Source organism: Pinus tabuliformis, chromosome 6 (assembly GCF_031772625.1).
Source record: "Pinus tabuliformis cultivar Carrire ecotype Pingquan chromosome 6, CPIR1, whole genome shotgun sequence".
Classification (NCBI taxonomy): Eukaryota; Viridiplantae; Streptophyta; class Pinopsida; order Pinales; family Pinaceae; genus Pinus; species Pinus tabuliformis.
In genome coordinates this window covers 209,913,484-209,928,996 of record NC_142292.1, presented here as the reverse complement: position 1 = coordinate 209,928,996, position 15,513 = coordinate 209,913,484, and the positions used below count along the sequence as shown (strand labels likewise).

The 15,513-nt window shown below is 35.5% G+C and overlaps 1 pseudogene; it reads left to right on the top strand.

The window, feature by feature from the left end:
- Positions 1-11,817: 11,817 nt before the first annotated feature.
- LOC149258196 (nematode resistance protein-like HSPRO2 pseudogene) lies at positions 11,818-13,110 on the top strand (annotated as a pseudogene).
- The last annotated feature ends 2,403 nt before the right edge of the window (positions 13,111-15,513 follow it).

Below are 15,513 nucleotides of genomic sequence, written 5' to 3'. Positions count from 1 at the left end.
GAATAAGTGATGCTACAAACTAATAAGGTTTTGTTTTGAGTAGTGATATAGTAAATAGGTTAACAAATAGATGATACATGCACAATTTGCGATAAACATGACACCATGCATGATCTAAGGTCCATATATTATTGGAATGACAAAGTGAAAATGTAAGTTTTGCAAAGAAATTCATAATCGTTAAAGACTATTGCAAGTTTGAATTAGTGGCTATATTCTTAGAGAATTGCTTGGATCATGGTGTGACTAGGTGGTTACTAGATTCCCAAAGATCAATCAATAAAGAAGAGAGAAAAAACTATGGGTGGATTCACAATAACTCCTCCATTGACTCATGTTTTGGATGAAACTTCATGTGTTCATAACTCTGTCATCACTTCAAAAGCTACTTGCACTCTTATATGTCTATCTAGTTCTATGTAATTATCAATGAAGTTGATTAAACCAAACTTTCATATTTCCATCAACCCCAACAGGGCTTGTGGTAGGCTATAATGCATAAGAGATTTATTCCATCTTTACTCTCAAATAAACTAGACCACTTGATCAGACCCACCCTTTATGTTTTTGCCTATATACGAGATTAGGTAGGGATGTGGATAACGTTCGAATATAGTGAATTGGGCATATATAAGGCCATCTCCTCCATTCCCATATGTTGGTCATACCAACCCTCATCGAAACCGATTTACCACAAAAGATTTTGAGAATGTACAATGTGGTCATTTGCTAGGAATTATCCTTAGGCTCCACAACATGTAATCTCTTCATCATTGCAATAGGAAATTGAAAATGCTTATACATGGAAACAATAGGTAGTGCCTTATAACATTGTAAACTGATTTTTTCCAATCATTCAACATGTGACAAACCTTTTTATTGCCAGATGCGAATTTTTAATGTATATTGTCAAGAGAATCATTGTAGAACAATTGTTTAGTAGATGAACAACTAGATTCAAAAATAAAACTATAGATTTGGTAGGTGATGAGCCCCAAAAATGGATAATTATATGGGCTCATTCAACCTCCTAATTCGACTTAATCCACCATTCTCATTAGTTTATTGCATGTTTTTTATTATATTTATGCTAATAGAGTGAATTGGGTTAGTCATTATGCCAACAAGTCTAATGTGTGCTTTGTGTAGTCTTTTTGGTCAATTTGGAGACAAAATCAAATGTTTTACTGAGCACTTGGCAGCCAAATTCATGGGAGAACAAGGGAGAGGATTTGTAGGAAGGTGTCCCCTTCATTTATGGGCCCTTACCTCGAATTCTCCACCATCAGCTCGGAGTTCAAGGGCCACCAAATCAATTATCACAAGGGCAGCCGAGCAAGTGCTAGTAAAAGTGTTGTTAACTACAAGTTTTGGCAGCCGAGTTCCTAAAGTTTAGGAGGGTTGTTGGGGTCCTCAATTTGTATAAATAAGAAGGCTTAGGGCCTCATTTTGGTTAGCCAGTAGTTAGTCACTTTGTAGGCAGAAGTTAGCTAGTTTGTAGTTCGATTTTAGTCAGTAGATTAGCTTTGCATTTCAACACATTTTCTAGCTTTCCCTTGTGGACAGTTTTTGATGTAACTCTTCTTTTCTTGCCCAATAAAGATGAATCCAGCTTTGCACCAGCTCTAAATCTCTCTTAGGAGGCTATAGCTCTTGGGGTTGGGCCCATCTCAAGTTCCCAGTACCTCCTTTGTTTACTTTCATGTGTCTTTGCTGCATTCTTAGAATAAAATCTGCTATTTAGATTTAAATCTTGTTTTGTTATTTAGGTTGTTTTTGATGATTAAAATAGCTTTTTATGTTTAGATTGAGTTGGTAGGATAATAACAGGAAAAAGTCTCCAAAAAAGGGTCAACAAACACTTTTGGTTTCACCTCTTCCTTATTGGATCAGGGGCTGGAATTGAAGTAACCGTGCTGTCCCAAACAAAAACACTAGTTTGCTTTACCATCAATCCTTAGTGTACTATTTTCATTTGGAGAAGTTGGTTATGTGTTCAGATCTCTGAAATGTTTCATTGCATAGTTGATATACATGGTTCTCCTTCAAATAAAGCTGTTGTTCATTCACTTTATTGTTAGTTAGATTAGATTAGCTAGGACTTTGATTACTTGCAAGACTTTGTTGATTCAGTTGAATGTATATGGTGCAGAGCATCTCTACCACTCTTTCATCCACCTAATCTTCATCAGAGCCATCTGCTCCATCTCCTAGCTATGTTCCTCGTCTCACATCTTTCCTCTTGCCCACGTAACCCTACCTTTTTGTGCAATCATTGTTTCAGCCTTCTTTGAGCCAATTTATCCATCTACACCTTCTCACCACTCCATCCACCAGTCCCTAGGCCACTTCAGACCCCTATCCTACCTCCATATCCATTCATGCATCTTCCCTCACTCACCCATCCTCCAAAATCCAATTTTTAAACATCCTGTAGAAATTTCTGAACATCCTGTAGAAATTCCTGAACATCTTGTAGAACCCCTGCAGACTTCCTGTAGAAGCTCACAAATGAGGTTTCTTGATAGCCAAATTTTTTGAAACTCTCTGGAAGGGTGTTAGGGACTCCTTAGACCCTCTCTGAACCTTCCCGACCTCTTCCGAGCATTTGTACTCCTTGATCCACCCCTGCACAGTCAAAGAACAGTGAAAGCATATGCATGATGAAACTGACAACTTAATCAAAAATACAAAAAGATGGGTGACCTCCTGGAAAGTCCTGGTTACCGGGTGCAAGCCTCGGAAGTGATGATTGACGCTATGTGATTCATTTCAATAGTTTCAATTCCATTTCTTCACCCCTATGAGCATCACCCGATGCAATGAGTGCTAAGTGAACTATTCAAAAATCATGAGAAATTAGTCAGTTACGACTACCTCTCATGGAAATGGTCATACGTGAATGACTTACTTAACGCAGTTGAATAATATAATGCACTGCGTAAAACCCCCATACTTAAATTCAAAAAGAGTGAAGGGATCTCTACTTGAATGGTTCATGAGGCACAATACTTGCTAAGGTTTTGCAAATGGGGTAGCAAGCTAAGTGGGCTTGATTGTGGGGAAAACTCCACAGTTAAGCACGCTTGAGCCAGAGGCGATCTGGGATGGGTGACCTCCCGGGAAGTCTTGGTTACCGGGTGCAAGCCCCGGAAGTGATGATTGACGCTATGTGATTCATTTCACTAGTTTCAATTCCATTTCTTCACCCCTGTGAGCATCACCCGATGCAATGAGTGCTAAGTGAACTATTAAAAAATTATGAGAAATTAGTCAGTTACGACTACCTCTCATGGAAATGGTCATACGTGAATGACTTACTTAACGCAGTTGAATAATATAATGTACTGCGTAAAACCCCCATAATTAAATTCAAAAAGAGTGAAGGGATCTCTACTTGAATGGTTCATGAGGCACAATACTTGCTAAGGTTTTGCAAATGGGGTAGCAAGCTAAGTGGGCTTGATTGTGGGGAAAACTCCACAGTTAAGCGCGCTTGAGCTAGAGGCGATCTGGGATGGGTGACCTCCCGGGAAGTCTTGGTTACCGGGTGCAAGCCACGAAAGTGATGATTGACGTTATGTGATTCATTTCACTAGTTTCAATTCCATTTCTTCACCCCTGTGAGCATCACCCGATGCAATGAGTGCTAAGTGAACTATTCAAACATCATGAGAAATTAGTCAGTTACGACTACCTCTCATGGAAATGGTCATACGTGAATGACTTACTTAACGCAGTTGAATCCCAAAATGATATCTAATATAATGCACTGCGTAAAACCCCCATACTTAAATTCAAAAAGAGTGAAGGGATCTCTACTTGAATGGTTCATGGGGCACAATACTTGCTAAGGTTTTGCCAATGGGGTAGCAAGCTAAGTGGGCTTGATTGTGGGGAAAACTCCACAGTTAAGCGCACTTGAGCCAGAGGCGATCTGGGATGGGTGACCTCCCGGGAAGTCCTGGTTACCGGGTGCAAGCCCCGGAAGTGATGATTGAAGCTATGTGATTCATTTCACTAGTTTCAATTCCATTTCTTCACCCCTGTGAGCATCATCCGATGCAATGAGTGCTAAGTGAACTATTCAAAAATCATGAGAAATTAGTTAGTTACGACTACCTCTCATGGAAATGGTCATACGTGAATGACTTACTTAACGCAGTTGAAACCCAAAATGATATCTAATATAATGCACTGCGTAAAACCCCCATACTTAAATTCAAAAAGATTGAAGGGATCTCTACTTGAATGGTTCATGAGGCACAATACTTGCTAAGGTTTTGCAAATGGGGTAGCAAGCTAAGTGGGCTTGATTGTGGGGAAAACTCCACAGTTAAGCTCGCTTGAGCCAGAGGCGATCTGGGATGGGTGACCTCCCAGGAAGTCCTGGTTACCGGGTGCAAGCCCCGGAAGTGATGATTGACGCTATGTGATTCATTTCACTAGTTTCAATTCCATTTCTTCACCCCTGTGAGCATCACCCGATGCAATGAGTGCTAAGTGAACTATTGAAAAATCATGAGAAATTAGTCAGTTACGACTACCTCTCATGGAAATGGTCATACGTGAATGACTTACTTAACGCAGTTGAATCCCTAAATGATATCTAATACAAAAAGATGTTGTCTTCAGATAGAGGTAGTCTAGACACATGTATTTTACCTTCATAGAAGTGATGGCATCTCTTTCAGTAGTATGCATTCTCTCCTTTGCATCGGTAGGATAGGACTAGCTGGTAGAATTAGGGTTTGCTAGGGTTTGCATTTTCCTTCAGTTTTCAATCTCTTTTCACAAATAGATTAGCTTCCTTCTAGTTAGATTTCATCCATCAATTAAAAAGCTTCTTCTAAGAGCTCATAGAAGTTGGCTTAAGCTCCTAGCGGACTTGTGCCAGTTGACCAAGTGACAGCTGCGGCAAGAGCTAGTACTTGTGCATACATCACCGTCACTTCCAAGTTTGTTACAAACTACCGGGTTGATAAAATTAAAGAAGGGAGTTCCAGGAGTTGCAGCATTATTGCTGCAATACTGGGGCTCACCAGTAGGTGAGGTCAACAAAAAATGTGTTGAAATTGAAGTTAGTTTCTGCATATGTTATGCAAAGTGACATGATTACTTGCATACAAACCAAGTGTAGGGTGACAGTGACAATGCTCCTACTTCTACCCATGCCTTTGCCTTTATTATTGATAAGTATGGGTCTCACTCTTCAACTGGATCAAAGTAAGCTCTCCCTTGAGCATAAAGACAACCTAGGTAACACTAAAGGATCTGCAAGCCAACCCTATTAACTCAAATTTGATAACGCACATATAAATAGGTGGAAATCATTGCCCAAAAAACCGTTGTGGTTACTCAACTCACAAATAAATATTAATCAGATCAATTGATGCCTTCCCATGAGTATGTGTGGAGGCATCACAAGCATGGGATGCAAGAGAATTAATGTACTTTTTTCCTTTCCAAGCTTATGAGACCCTTGTTCATTTGGTAGAGATTTTACTCTTCATATCTAGTTGTTCATTTTAATTAGGCATTCATCAAAGCTTTATTTAATTTTTATTTTGATTTGGTTTTGGTCACATGGATTCTTACGTATGTCTCTAGTCTGTGATTATGTTTAAAGCATAGTTACCAAATTCGAATTTGGATTCGAATTCAGATTATACGATACCGGAAAAAAATCGACTCTATAAAATTCAATACGGAAAAGATTCGACACTATACATCTTACAAATACTTAAATATATTAATTTTTTTTCTTTTATTTATAAATTTAAATAAACAATTATTATATTCAAAATTTTAATGAAAATATAAAAGTTGTATAAGTTATTTTTTTCTCAAAATAGAATTTACTGTTTTTTTATGTTTTATATAAGAGTTGTTGATTTGCAACCAATTTGCTATTTTATAAATTTTGGTAAGGTAGAATTATCTTTTTTTACTTGCAATTTGTCATTTTATAAAATTTTCTAATATAGAAATTACCCTTTTTTATTTTTTTTTTTCTATAAAAGTTATTGTCTTTTACTTTTATTTTTTTCCAATAAGAATTACCAATATGCTAAGATAGTAATTGCTGTTTTTTATTTTTATTTTTTCTATAAAAATGGGGTTTTTTTTTTTTTCAATAAAAAATACCAACTTGCTAATTCTTCTAAGAAAATTTATAAAAGCTAATTGATCTTAGCATTAGCTTTGTCTTTCTCTACATTATTTCAATTTTCCACCATGGTTGCCAGTTCCAAACTTGTTTTGCCCTTCCCTATATTATTCTCACCAACGCGTCCATACTTGTATTCTTCCAATGCATGAACTAAGCAAAGTTGGAATTGATTCCTATTCAACAATTGAGGGTAAGTTCAATGACCTATTTTCACCAAGGCTAAGTGGTTCTAAACTTGTATTATTCCAATGCATCAACCAATCAAAGTTTTGTATTATTCCAATGCATCAACCAATCAAAGTTAGAATTAAAAATTTACCTCTCAAATAGATAATAGATACCAGTTTGAAGAGTAAATTCATAACTTATTGAAATAACCATAAATTTTAATTTTTTAACAAAATAAAAAATAAAAAACATAAATCAATACTTTTCAATTTACATAAATACAACGCAATCTTTTGAATTTATAAAATGTATTTAACCAATGTTTGAAAATCACAATGTGAATCATTCTTATGTATTTAGTCAATGTAGATTTATATATGTAGATTTGTATATATCAAATTTCCAGATACCTTACTTATCACCATTGTTCAGAGTAACAGAGCACACTATGTATTCATGTTAGGGCGCGAAACACATTCAAGTAGAGTGTTACACATTATATATTCATGTTGGGCGTGAAACACATTCAAGTTAAGGGACGAAGTAAATTGAATGTTTGGAGACAACGAATTGGAGCAAGTGCGTTTGACAAAAATATGGCGAGTCCTATTTCCACCTCCATAGCAAAGTTAATGCTATGGAGGTACCCCTCTGACAGCCTCACAGGGCATCATCGACCATACATCATCGGACCATGCATCATAAAGTTTATCTGTCTCCGGCATCCCTCTCCGGCTGCCCATCGAAACCCCCGGCGACCCTGCCCGCAGCCACCCGCAGCCTCCCCTCAGATCGTATTGATGACGGACGGAGATCGTATTGATGCCAGACGGGAGAGCGTGGCCTCCACTCAGATCGTATTAATGCCCGACGGGAGAGCTCATTTACCTCACGCACGAACGGGACCAACCTCCTTCGGCCTTCAAAGTCCCGGCCAGCTCATCTGCAAAACCACTCCTGAGCACTCCGCGGCGAACAGAACATTATCTGCAAAACCATTCCTGAGCACTCCGCGGCGAACATAACATTATCTGCAAAACCATTCCTGAGCACTCCGTGGCGAACAGAACAGAGGAGATGTTCAATACCTGGAGGAGCTGGCCATTGGTTATCGAGATTTGCGGTTGGCAAGGTTAGTGCTCCTGAAGCCTGCGAATTCTTGGTGAATTTTAACATCTATTTCCCTCCAAATTTCATTAAAAACGAAGTTAAATTTAGTCACCATTTACAGCAATACCATTTCAATCCATACTCGACTTTATAAAATATAAATGTAAGGAAAGTGTCAGGTTATACTTCTCTTCTAAAGATTTGATCAATCACATAGAAAACTTCAAGCTGATACTACAGGAAAGAAATACTTAATGCTATCATTCCAGGAGATGTTTGGAGGTTATGCGCTATAAAGGACTAGAAAAGAAATCTCTACAGTTTTACACATTTGGACTTTGCAATGTAGTTTGAATCACCATTAATTAATAACAGTTAATTAACTGTTATTCTTTTTACCAAAGTAAATCAATCTGGTCAATTTCTTGCTTCTCTGCCAGCAATATACACCATGTTGAAGTCTAACGATCGACATTCAACTTCCATTTCAATGGCCATAGCCTTGCCAGGAGACCACACATACAAAATCGTTTCGATATTTGCCTACTGGCAGGATTTTGCTGTGTGTTTTTTTTACCCAATAGCTGGGCAAAGCAATGTAATCGGACACATTTACTCACGTCTGCCGATAGCTGAAAGTGCTTTAGAATCAGGATTATGTATGTAACCCCATTTCCCTATAAATAAAAGGCTGTTGTCTTTTTTTTGTTTGAATTTTTTTTTTGACGCACAGAGTGCGTCGATTTCTTTGATTGAAATATGCCCCATTGGTGGGAGTTTCACCATCATGAGCGGCTAAACTCACACCAATGTATGGACCACAGGGCAACACAGAAATTTGTGATAGAAAAACATTTCAATGGCACTGAGAAATTTGATCATCTTCAGTTTAAAATAAATAAATTAAAATTAAACATGCTTCTGCAAATACGAGACGGATTTGTCCATTCATTATAAGTTTTTGGTGTTTTTGATCGGAATCTTGTAAAAAAAAATGATGAAATTTTAATTATATTATATAAAATTAATTAATTAAATTTTAAGAAACTTATACCAAATAAACTGCCACCAATATTCCCAAATCTAATAGGCCATAAATAATAGGAGCAATATCTAACCACAGTTAGATTAAAACAAATATATTATCCAGCAGTAAACACAGACTACCTTTACTTATTAATAACTCGATAGACTAATAAATAAGTCTAGACCCAAATAGACTATACAATAAGGACCTCGTTGCATTAAAAGAATACATCAGTGCGATTCGATAGCATTAAAATTTTCAAGTTCTTTGAGGATATGCGCACCACAACTAAGTCGAGGTTAGTTTACGGGTTAGTGTAAACTAAGAAAAGGTACAAATTCATTAAGAAAAAAAAAAAGAAATTCGATGCATTTTAGTTTTAGATAAATAAAAATGGTGAAAGTTAAAAATAGTTTGATTTATTTGTATTGCGTTGTTTAATGAGAAATTGTTTAAATGATTAAAAGTGGTTTGGATTTGGGTAAAAATCTCTGAATTAAGGAAAGACCTAGAAGGTCAACTGTGAGTTCATAGCTCAAAATCAAAGGAGGATAAATACAAGTGCAAAACTACGAAAAAAAGGTAGCTGAGACTATCGAGAAAACTGAGGAAAGACCTAGAAGGTCAACAATAAGTTCACAGTGCATAATTAAGTAGGGTAAATTATAAGTGCAAAACTAAGAAAAAATATAGCTGAAATATAGCTGAAATATTCTTAAATATAGCTGAAATATAGCGGATTCCATAAAGTGATTTAAGAATATTTTGAAAACATATGAAATATAGCTGAAATATAGCTGAATTAACATAATATTTTACTAAACTAATTAATAAATATGTAACATAAAATATATTTGAATTACTGAATCTATTAATATACTATTTATTGAATCAGTAAACTAACTAATAAATCAATTTTTGACAACTTTATCCTCTCCCGGTGAAACTAATCCTCTCTCACATTGATAACTTTTTCATAAAGGGTATCATTATTTGCTTCATTAGATGTCACGAAGACAAAGTGAGAAAGGATACAGTTAATGGAACATATTTTCGATATTGGGGGAATGCCTTTTTATTAAACAATGGGTATTTTATGCTTTATGAGCATACTGAGAATGAGTGTTGTTCTTTCTTCGCAGAGGCATTGCAGCCGATGTTACATCATAATTTATTCAACTCTCAGCTCAAACCCAGAGAAAATATCGTTGTTTCTATGTCCAGGATTGAAATCGGAAACCTTTCCGTCGAGATGCTTTTAATGAGTTTAATCAGGGAATCTTGTCATAATATTTTTCAATTCATTTATATTCCAAAGATGCATCACATTTTGTTGGCCCAATCAAGGGTTGCCTCATAAATGGATTTAGATTTTGTAGTGTCTTTGACTAATTCTACTTTTAGTCGCTGCATACAAATCAAATGCGTTCAGAAGTCAAATTGTAGTCAAATATCATATCAGAGCTTACTGGTAAGTCCAAGTACCAGTGGTAATTAGGCTGGGACTTGTATGACTGGTAACAATAAAAGGTCAAAATTATAATGTATTGTAACAATGGTGACAACAATTAAAGTTTGGCATTCTCATCAATTGTATATAGTTGTATAACTAAAACCAGAAATAACGTGAACCTGTTAATTCCATCTAATTGATTGCGTTTAGAAACTCTCTATACTTTGAAACACGATTTCATTGAGTATACTATTCTACTTTAGTTTGCTTGAGGTCACTTTTTCTTTTTAAGATTTGTTTTATGTAAGAATTTTTCAACAGAGTTCATCATTCTTATACTTGTCTCACTACTTATGGAGAGCCTGCCATAATCATTCTGGAATTCGTTAGATTTGTGCAACAATTCTCACCATAACATTAAAACTTGTGATTAATAAGTATTCGTGTTGCCTGCAAAATCTAACAGCAAATCATCTGTCCTCATTTCATTCAATTTTATATTATACAAATGAATTATGAATACTGTAGATATATTATACGCAGTCGTATAAAAGATTATGAGCTGTTGAGGTGTGCAAAAGTGGAGCTGCAACGGTTTAAGATAACTACTTTTGATTATCTCAACTACTATTATCTTACTCTTCATTATCTTAACTATGAAATTATAAATTAATTACTTTAGAACTCAACCATCATTCGCATAATTTTGTATCAAGCACCCGCATAATTTTGAAACAAGGGTTGCGCCTATACCAACCATAGTCTATAACCTTTTTTTAATTACTAATGATAATGATATCGTCAACATCCATAGACTCTATCCATCCATAGACTCTATCAACGCAAATACGTACACAGAAAAGTTCATTTTTAATTAAATAATAAAAATGATGTCATCACCATCCACAAAAAAACTCGAACAAAACAAAACTGTATAAAGAAAAGTCCATTTTATTAGGTTGGTTTCTGAAATCTGATAATGTTGGTTGCGTGATATGAGTATGTTTTTCCTTCATAGATTAATATCTACTTCTGCAATAGAATGTCTTCTATATTGTATGAACTCATATCACGCAACCAACATTAAATAATCACTGGTTTACATCTTAATTACAGGGTACCCATTTAAACGTGTATGTCGGTAGATGAAACTGGTGTCATCTGTTTGGATGGAGAAATGGAAAACGATAGTAAAAAATTACAAAACAATTGCATAGTCTAATAAATGTGGAATATTGTTGTTAAGGAATCTGTTTAGTTATTAACACTGTGAGTATATATGCACAGTGGAAACAGTAGATAAATTTGATCTAATAAGTATAAATGGAGAAATAAAGAAATGAGGTACACATGGAAATAGGAAGAAATGAGAGTTGACATTATTTACATTAAATATTAATACTTTAGATATTCAGACTAAAATCAGTTGATGAAAGCACTTACAGAGTTTGTCCTTGCCGGATGTGCAACATTAATGTGCTCAGAATTTAAGTGCCAACAGACCAACCACCGTATATTTAGCTTATATCTATTCACTTTGTTAACTGGAAAAATATATATTTATGTGTTGACATTATTTAACTCTTTTCATTATTTATGTGTTGAGTTTTTATCATCTACATAAAAAGTTGAGTTGCAACAAATAGATATGTTTTTTGTCCAGTAACGTATTATATATAGCTTTTTGATATATTATGGCTTTTTAAATATATCAAGGATTTAAGAACATTTTATTCTATTCCAGTTTTCAAAATTTTAGTGTTTAAAATGTATTTTAGTGTTTATTCTATTATTATGTTGTTCTTTTTAGATTATGGTATATGGAGAGCATTAGTGTCTTTACTCTCCTCGTTATGTTTGCAGGGAAAAAATATGTCCTGTAAAAAAATGGCATCCTATTTTGCCTTTGTTGAAGAATCCATAGAGCCCTCCCCCATGGAGTGTGCGGGTTACGAGCAGTATGTGCATCTCCCCGAGCTCAGTGCCATGTGGAAATTCAAGGAATGGCCTGGTTGGTCTAGAGAGGGGTTGGTAAAGGCTGCCTTACAGTCATTGGAGATTACTTTTCAGTTTGTTTCGTCTGTCCTCTGTGACACAAGGACTTACATTGACAAAGAGGAATGGAAGAGAAGGCTTGAATCCTTAATTAGTTCCCAGATTGAGTTGATTTCAATGATTTGTGAAAATGACAAGCAGGTTCCCACTCTTCAGTTGTTAGTAAGTAGTGGTGTTCTCTCATGGAAAGTTTTCCATGAGGTATGGCAGAGACCTGGTGCTTTACCTGTGGTTAGCAGAACAAGTGAAGAGAGCTTACTTCCTCGTTTGGGTACATGGAAAAGCGCTGAAGCTATGATTTCTAGAATATGGCTTGCCATTGAAGGCCATATGCAGAGGACTCCCTTCACTTTAGGTCTGGGGGAACCAAATATGTCAGGTAAGCCTCTTCTTGAATATGATAGAATCTGCAAGCCAAGATATTTGCACTCTTTAAAACAACATAAACAGTTCCATAATCTAGAAGATGCCAAACTTTGCAATGTCCTCCAGATATTTGAGACCTGGGTATTTGTAGGCCAAGAATTGTTGCAGAGAGTATATGAAAGAATAGACTCTGGGGATTTCGTAGGAGCATCCAAAGACTGTTGGATGGTTGAAAGGATGTGGAACATGCTCACAGAAATTGTGAATTTGCTTCTAGTGATGGACCCAGATGATTTCCTTTGCCTTAAACACCAGTTGGCAATTAGCAGCACTAGTACGCTTGCAGGCGCATATTGCCTTCAGTCTGCCCCCCTTAGAGACCTTACAAATGCATGCAAGGAACTAAGGCATCTGGTGCCCAAAGTCATCGGTGTTGAGGCTGATCCAAAGGGTGGACCAAGGCTCTAGGAGGCACTTATGCATTTGTTTCATTCACATGGACTGCGCTCACATAACACTTCAGGTGCTTACCATGTTGCAACAATACATGTTCTGTTGGCCTTCCAGGCAATAGAAGCCGCGGTGAAAAGGTTTTTCTTCTCATATCAGCAGCTGGTAGTAACAACCATGGGTAGCACTGAAATGAAGGGTCCATCATATCTAGGTGCTTGTGATGCCCTACGTCATATATATTTTGAACCACCTTATTTCCCTAGTGTGGATGGTGCAAAGACATTTTTGGGTTACTATTGGCACTAAAAGTTACAACTATGGTGGATGGTACACTGGAAGATCTACAGACAAATCAAGTGAAGTGTACAAGAGAAAGAATAGTGCCTTCAGTTTGTCAATGTATTACTCCAAATTGATACATACACTTTTTACATTGACAGTTTTGAGTACTATACATAGAATTATATTGGATATAGGATTAGACTCATTTTTGTTCATCCCCATCAGTAGGACCAATCAATAGAACAGTGGTAGAAATTTGGGATTTTTTTTTTTTTCCCCTCTCCAACATGGATAGGATACTAAGGATTCATAGTGTGCAATTCCTCCTTCGTTAAATAGTGTAAAAGATTGTCCAAAATTAAAAAGGTAATTATTAAAATTATTAAATTTTACGAGTTGTTTCTTTTTTTAATTTTTTAATTCTTTACCTAAATTTTATGATGAGTTTAATGATATTTATATAATTCATTATAAATTTTAACATGAAATGTAGTTTAATGCTGTTATTTTTATATATTTTTTTATTCAGTGTGTGAAACTGAGATAATTATAATTTTAATTTGTTAAGTTTATTTAATGGAATGCATCATAATTTTTTTGATGCATTTTTTTTTATTTTTTTTATCAGATTTTTTGTTTTTTAAGATTTTTTAATTCACTGTGTGAAATTGAGATAATTATAATTTTAGATTATTGAATTTATTTAATGGAATATATCATAAAAAATTTAATGTATTAAATCTATATCATATTCAAGCTACATTCCTACCATAAATATCCACTCATTTCCAAAGTTTTGAGAAAAAATATTAGATAATGCATTTCAGATTGACTAATAACATATAATTAGTATAGTTTTTTATCTCTACATTTATTTTACAAAGTACTCTGATACTTCTTTATACTCTACTTTAATTTTCTTGCACATGGCCTTGTGTTATTGCTTAAGATGTCATTTAATTTAACTGAATTTATGGTAAAGGTATAAATTTTGCCTTTAGTTCTTCAATACAAATTTGTTTTAATGAGATTGTAAATTTTAGTCAAATTATTTCTAGTATAGTATCATTTATAAAATACGTTGTTCTTTAATCATATAAGTTTAAATTTAGAACATTGATAATGCATATTGCTTATAATCATTCTCACTCTTAATATCTATAATTTGGCTTAACACTTATCATTTTCTTGCAGATTGACACACAGTTCGCTCGCTTGTGCAGAGCCTAACCCCACAGTTTACAAAGAACAAAAACAATCATTGTAATTTTTCTTTCGTGGGTGACTGGCAACCTTTAGTGAATTGCCTTCACCTCTGCAATTTTTTTCCATATAGTTCAGATTGTTTTAATAATCAGTATTAGTAGGGCAATTACTTAGCATTTACTTTAAAATTTTTACTTTTCACACATAGCTTAATAACGGGAAAAGTAAGTGGCCATAATCCAAACATTTTTTCAATTTGTTTTGCTATTTTACCGAAGTCAAATAGTTTAATTAGCAAAGGAGTAAGTGGTCCATAATTCACTCATATTTTTTACTAACCAAAGCATCTTTACTTCATTAGCATTGGGACTAGGAACTGGTGTTATTAAAGAAAGGGAGTAGCCCCTGCTTCCCTTGCGTCTTTTAGACGATCCTGGGCTTGCATCTGAAATATTTCTGAAAGCACTAAGTTTTTCATCTCCCTTTTTAGGCTCACATAGTGTAATAGGAAGGAAGTAAGTGGCCCATCAACCACACATTATTTTATTTGCAGGTAAGGAACAAACATAATTTAGTGTAAGTAGACGAATTTGAAAAGGATCATCGAATATCCACATGACTAAAAACTTTGTATGTTCACTATGTCACTTACACACACATTTCACTACACACATTAAGCTACTCTAAACTTTGAACAAAGGGAATCAAGTGTAAAAACCCTTTGTACTTAGATTATTTAAGCTTAATTTTTCACACCATAAGTGAAGGAAGACATGTAAAAGCAATCATAACTTGAACAAACTAAATTTCCCCACATGGGCCACAAAATAATTTATATTTTAGGTTAGGACTGTTGGGGGTAGGCATCCAATAAGCCGCCATGGTCATGTTACATTTTGAAACATAGAAGTTGTCTTTTAGGGTGCTTCAAATCCTTCAATCAGTCCACGGAAAAGACAACCCAGGCAGCACAGAGACCCGATTCAGAGGGGGTTCGGCTTAGGCTCAGTGCGTGCGGTCCTATATGGGGCTACCCAACCTGTATAGTGCTCGGTACTGATAATCGATTACCAAGAAGCTAAAGACTCGACTGCCTCCGTGAGACGAAGGTATCCTATTGGCCAAATTTTAGGGCATCTTTCCCTATAGGTGGAAGTGTGGGAAGCACTAAAGCCTCATTCAATACCTTGGTTGATTCTTTTTGTTGCTGGAAGCGTCACC